The following is a 6734-nucleotide window of genomic DNA, read 5'->3' as shown; positions in this document are numbered from 1 at the left end:
TTTACATCTGTGCTAGTTCTAGCCACTCCAAAGAAAAAAGAGCCAATGCTGGCTTGACTTAGAAGTTGTACAGTTCACTCCTTGTGGTCACCAGTATACACCTAAGTTTATTCATCGTGGAAAAAAAATAACATTCACAACGGTAAAGACATATCTTTGATACCGCCGGTTACCAATGAGGAGTTCTGCTCCCTCAAATGTTGAAGTCTGAACATTAGAGAAGCACTCTGAGGCAAGCATATAAAGCAGGGTTTATTTAAAAAGGCGTAACAGACCTCCTGGGAGCGGGGAGGGAGCCATAGCTGGTGTCCAGTTATCCTAAAAAGCCAGGTATTCTGCCCTTTTAATATGTTCTAGGCTTCCTTTGTTCTCCTACCCTCTTCCACCTTTCTCCTTCCTGATTAGTGACTTGGCCCAGGAATGCTCTGTGGGCTGGCCAAAGGTGGGAAACTGGTGGGCTGAAGCAGGAATGACAGGATGGTGCAGCCAAGGACACACTAACAACCTTCTACCTCCCTATAGGAAGGGGCAATTCCTGGGACAGGTTATCTGTAACATTTCAATCCCTCAGGGGAGCGTCTCCAACTTGCCAAACTCACTCAAAATTGGCCTGACTCGATTTACCTATCTATACTGACTGCTTAATTCTGGCTTCATCTTCAGACATGACCATTGCAAAAAAACAGGGATAAATTTACTTTTTTGCTAAGGATGCCAATGTGTGGGGAATGTTCAAAGCATTATTTTGGAAGCCAGACCTAGTTGGGAGCTGCAGAGGTCCCCTGCTTCCCATAATTGTGATGTGCTTTGGTATAATTGGAGGGCCACAAAGTGTCAGTTTTGAGTCCATAGTCTTAAATATTGTTTTTGCCCAGTGCTTTTAACTTTCTTGGATAGTTTGAAATTTGAAGTAGGCTTATTACTGAGTGAAGGAATAAAATAAAGAGACTCAGTCAAATCAGTATGGGCTTCAGTTGTTTTAGGGCATGGTAAACTTTGCTTAAAGAATCAGAATCCAGTCATGGTGGCCAATCCCTGCAATTCTGGAGGCTGGGGTAGGAGGATCAGAAGTTCAAGGCCAGCCTGTACTATTTAAGGAGACCCTATCTCAAAAAATAAAATAATAAAGCGTTGGAGTTATGGCCTAGTGGTAGAGTGCTCTCCTAGCACAGGTGAGGCACTGGGTTCCATCCTCAGCACCATATAAAGATAAATAAATAAAGAATAAAGGCATTGTGTCCATCTACAACTAAAAAAATATGTATTAAAATAATAAACTTTTTTAAAAAGGGGGACAAGAATGTAATTCAGTGGTAGACCATACCTGGGTTCAATCTCCATTCTCCCTGTACCCCAAATCAGAAATTCTGGTATGAATAAATTCTAGCTAGATGGATCAACCTCTGGGAGGATTATTTTCACACAGGAATCTAATCTATTGAAATGTCCAGAAAGGTAAATAATTTGTGTTTTGAGTTCTTTTTGCATGATCTTTGAGAAACCAAATCTGCCTACAGCTGCTTAACTTATAGTATCTTATTTTTTTCACATTTATTTTTTAGTTGCAGTTGGACACAATAACTTTATTTCATTTATTTATTTTTACGTGGTGCTGAGGCTCCAACCCAGGGTCTCACAAGTGCGAGGCGAGCGCTCTACTGCTGAGCCACAACCCCAGCCCATTATTTTTTATCAGGTATTTTTATCAGATAACAAGCAGACAGGGCTAGTGCCATGGTTCTCTAATGTCACCAGGGACTTACGCTCTCTCTACTTGGTTCTTTCCATTTTCTCACAGTTTACTTTTCTTTAATATTTATTTTTTAGTTATAGGTGGACACAGTATCTTTATTTTCTACATATGTGGTGCTGAGGACCGAACCCAGTGCCTCACGCATGTTAGGCGAGCACTTTACCTCTGAGCCACAATCCCAGCACCTCCCAGTTTACTTTTTATTGATTGAAAATGGCCTTGGCAAAGGATGAATAGTTTGAATTGATTGTGGTGAGTGGATGCTAAGGCTATATACTGACAGAGCCCAACACTTAAGTTTGTGTCAATCTGGAAGAGCTGCGGTTCCTCATAGCACAGTTGGAAAGCTGGTCCAAAGGTACATTTGGTGGGTTAGACAGACCCTATTGTGAATGGCCACCTGTTTATAATTAGGTGAAGAGAACAGTTATTGCAAAGGTAAAACAAACTCCAAAAGGCCAACCTATGGGAACATCCAAGGAACTGTGGCCCTCATAGTACCACCCAGGAATTAAGACAAATGTCTTTCCTCTATTTAAGATACATTTCCTGTAAAACTTATACAAGGATGGTTCCTACTGTCATTTTGATATACAATATGTATAATATATCATTTGATGTTATCGAACATATCATGTATTGTAATATCAATAGCATTTATTATGTATTTTTTGTCTTTGTTTCTAGACCTTATGGCTGCTATTTTTTAAAAATTTTTGTTTTAGGTGAAGGAACAGAGAACCCCAAAATTCACCTGTATTTTAAAAAATTTGTCAGCAGTGCAAATGAAATACAATTAACAAGAAACTGATGCTGTACAGTGTATATCTGCCTCACACAATACTTTAATGTTATTATAATTAAATATCTTAGAATTTTAAAATAAATATTTCTGCTACTTTTGGAAAAAAATATTAACAGCCTTTCACATATAGCATCAGTAGAACACTATACTGTGCTGAAATTCAGTCAATATTACGTATTAAATTTTTAATAAATATAATTAATGCATCTCTGTACAGTGTATGTCATATCTGGCTGGTTTTCCTGTTAGTGGTATCTCCTGATTCATATAATATGACTATCCTATAAGATGTAGTTGTTATTAAGTTACCCTTTCTTCCATTTATGACTTGTGAGGGACTACAGTGATGTTCAGACACAAAACTTGGAAGACAAATTGATAACTTGTGTGAAATAAAATACAGAATATTTTATTAATATTATTAGATATTAAATCAATATTAATATTTATATTAAAATATAGAAATTAATATTTCAGTAATAACAAAATTTCACAAGAATCTGTATATTTGGTTACAGGATGAAAGATAGTACCTTAATATTATATATTTTTTCAACTAATATCTTTTGAGTGCCTTTCACTGTTCTTGGTGCTGAGGAGTCAATATTCAACTAGACAAAGTCCCAGTTTTTGCAGCAACTGTATTGTAGGTCTGTGAGTAAGAGAAGATAAATATGAATATGAAAATTGATGACACACTTAAGGAGAAATGAAACACTATATAGGAAGGGATATTTGAACCTCCCTGAGAAAACCTAAGTAACAATGCTGGGGTTGATAACTTATTTTTATAAAAGGCCAGATAGTAAATATTTAAGATTTTGGTTTGTATATATTCTCTTTTGCATGTTCTTTGTTAGTTTTACAATGCTTTAAGTTGATAAAGATAATTTTTACCTTAAGGCCATATAAGAATAGTTTGTTAGGTGGGATTTGGCCCAAGGATTGTACTTATGTTGGCAAGTATCACTGCAAAGGAGAATTTTCATTGTTGTGCTGGAATTTTTTTTCCTTGGAATATCAAAATGACATCTCAAAATTTAAAAATTCGAATTAAACTCTTAGACCCTCTGTGTTAGGTTTGAATCACTAGAATGAAATACATGGCATATGCTACTTGTGAAGTAAAGTAAGATTTGTTTTGGCTCATGATTCTGGAGGTTCAAGTCCAAGATTAGGCATCCCCATTTGTTTGAGTTTCTTGTGATGGCAGCACATCATGGTGGCAGTGTGAGGTGAAGCCAATTGCTTACCTCTTAAACTGAAGCAGTGGTAGGAAGACTGCGATCCCACAATTTCTTCCAAGAGGGCCTGTCCCCACTGACTAGGTCCCAACTCTCAAAGGTTCACAGCACTCCCAATAGCACTGCCACGGTGTCAACTCTTTAAATATGTATCTTTGGGAGACACTACCCACATTCAAACCGTAGCACATGCATATCTCAATCTGAAGACCAGGCAATGAAGAAAGTCTTCATAAAGCATTCCCCTCGCCATCCAATCACATCTTCATGACAACTATGCAAACTAATAACTATTAAGTAGACTTACAAACCCTGTCTGGAAAAAACAAACTTATGCAAAATACTATACATTTAAGTACTTAATAAGGTACTTTTACCGGTTGTATCCCTGAAGGATATTTTAGCTATTCATATCAACCTTCAATGAATTGTCTTTACAAATAAGTAGTTAATTGTGATAACATAGGAACTACTCATAGGATGTTGGAAAATAATGAAACCTATTTCTACCACTAGAGAGTCTCATGTAATTGATTTGCAATGCCACTTGGGCATCAGCTTTTTTGCTTTTTAAAAATTGTAGTTAAAAAACCCATAAAATTTACTATTAGTGATATTTAGTACATTCACAATTTTGGTTAGCCACAGTTCCTCTGTAGTTCTAGAATATTTTCATCACCCTAAAAGAAAATTCTGTACCCATCAATCAGCTGCTTCCTATTTTCCCCTTTTGCAAATCTATAGAAATACTGATTTTTGTATATTCATCTCATGTCTTGCAACTTTTATGAATTCATTTATTAACTCTAATGTGTGTGTGTATATTCTATAGGATTTTTTAATGTACAAGATAACATCATCTGTGAATAGAGTTGGTTTCACTACTTTTCCTTTTGTATGCCTTTTATTTATTTTTTGTCCTAATATCTCTGGCTAGATCTTCTAGTACATTACTGAATATCAGTGAAGAAAATGAGCATCTTTTTCTTGTTCCTGATCTTAGGTGAAAGTTTTCAATCTGTCACCATTGAGTTTTATGTTAGTTGTGGGTATTTCATGAAAAAAAAAAATATATATATTTGGTGGGGTGCTACCGGGGATTGAACTCAGGGGCACTCAATCACTGAGCCACATCCCCAGCCCTATTTTGTATTTTATTTAGAGACAGGGTCTCACTGAGTTGCTTAGTGCCTTGCTGTTGCTGAGGCTGGCTTTGAAATCACTATCCTCTTGCCTCAGCCTCCCAAGCTGCTAGGATTTCATAAATCTTATTTATCATGTTGAAGAAGTTCCTGTTTATTTCTAGTTTATTGAGTGCTTTATTCATGAAATGATGTTGGATTTTGTTAGGACTTTTCTGTTTCAAGTAAGATGATTATGTGAGGTCGTTCATCATTCTATTAGTATGTTATTAATTTTCATATATTGAAACACCCTTGCATTTCTGGAATAAATTATACTTAGTTGTGTTCCATAATTTTCATGTGCTCCTGGGTTTTGTTTGCTAGTGTTTTTTAAAGGGTTTGTTTTGTTTTGTTTTTCTTTTTGACACGGGATCTTGCTGTATTGCCCAATCTGGCCTTGGACTCCTAGGCCTGCCCCATCCTCTAGCCTCAGCTTCTCATGTAGCTGGACTACAGATGCAAGCCAACTGTCAAAGATTTTTGTACCTATATTTATAAGGAATATTGGTCTATAGTTTTCTTGTAGTGCCTTTGTATGGCTTTGGTATCAGCATAATTCTGGTTTCATAGAATAAATTAGGAATTTTCTCCTCCTATTATTTTTTGTGGGGGAAGAGGTTGAGAAGGATTGATGTTAATTCTTTAAAATATTTGGCAGACTTCACCAGTGAGCCATGTATTTTTAGATTTTTTATTATTGCTAACTTTGTGATTCTTGATTCAATCTATTTACCTGTTACAGCTTTGTTAGAATACTTTATTTATTCTTTAGACAGTTTTGGTAATTTGTATGTTTCTAAGGACCTGTCCATTTAATTTAGGTTATCTAGTTTGTGTGCTTACAATTGTTCACTATATTCTGTAGTAATTTTAATTAATTTAATTCAATATATGAAAATTAATAACATACTAATAGAATGATGGACAACCCCACATAATCATCTTAATTGACACAAAAAGTTGTAACAATAAGCCCAGCAATAATGTCCCATTCTCATTTCTGATTTTAGTTATATGTCTTCTTGAGGCTAGAATAGCGAATGATGTAAGGAGGGCTACCACATGGAAGAGAACTGAGGAACCCAGCTGATACCTAACACCAAGGTCTCAGACATGAAGGAAGTCATCTTGGATCTTTCAGCTTCAGGCAAACCTAGCTAATACCACACTGAGCATCTCCATTGAGCTCTGCACATATTATAGAGCCTTAAAATTACAAATAAGGTACTGGTTATTACTTTATACCACTTAATTTTGTGTCAATTTATTATCAGTATAAGATAACTGAATCAGGAATTTAAATAAATATTTTAAAAGAAGGTATCATAATTGGCGAATATACCTCTTTCAGTGCTATGTAATGATATAACTATAGGTTTACAGATGACAGGTTGAAAATCTATGAAATGTAATTTCATATTTAATTTTTTTTAAAAATTGGGACAGGACCTTGATAAGTTGTCCAGGCTAGCCTTGAACTTGCAATCCACCTGCCTCAACCTCCTGAATTGCTGGGATTACAGGCGTATACCACCAAACCCAGTGAAATATGTTATTTCAATCAACTTAGATACAGGTCATTAAACTAAGGAACAGAAAGGAAGTTAGAACATACAGACTTGGGAATAAAAGAGGAAATTTTATGTTAAGGTCTCTAATGTAAAAAGTGTATGACATGCAAGGACATGTGGATAATGTAAGCTGAGAGTTGTACACTTGAAGAAAGAATCAAAAAGAAATGCTGGAAA

The sequence above is a fragment of the Marmota monax genome, unplaced genomic scaffold, assembly GCF_021218885.2.
Source record: "Marmota monax isolate L192 unplaced genomic scaffold, Marmota_monax_Labrador192_F-V1.1 WCK01_AAM20220418_F8-fsc00007, whole genome shotgun sequence".
Lineage (NCBI taxonomy): Eukaryota > Metazoa > Chordata > Mammalia > Rodentia > Sciuridae > Marmota > Marmota monax.
This window is presented reverse-complemented; position numbering follows the sequence as displayed.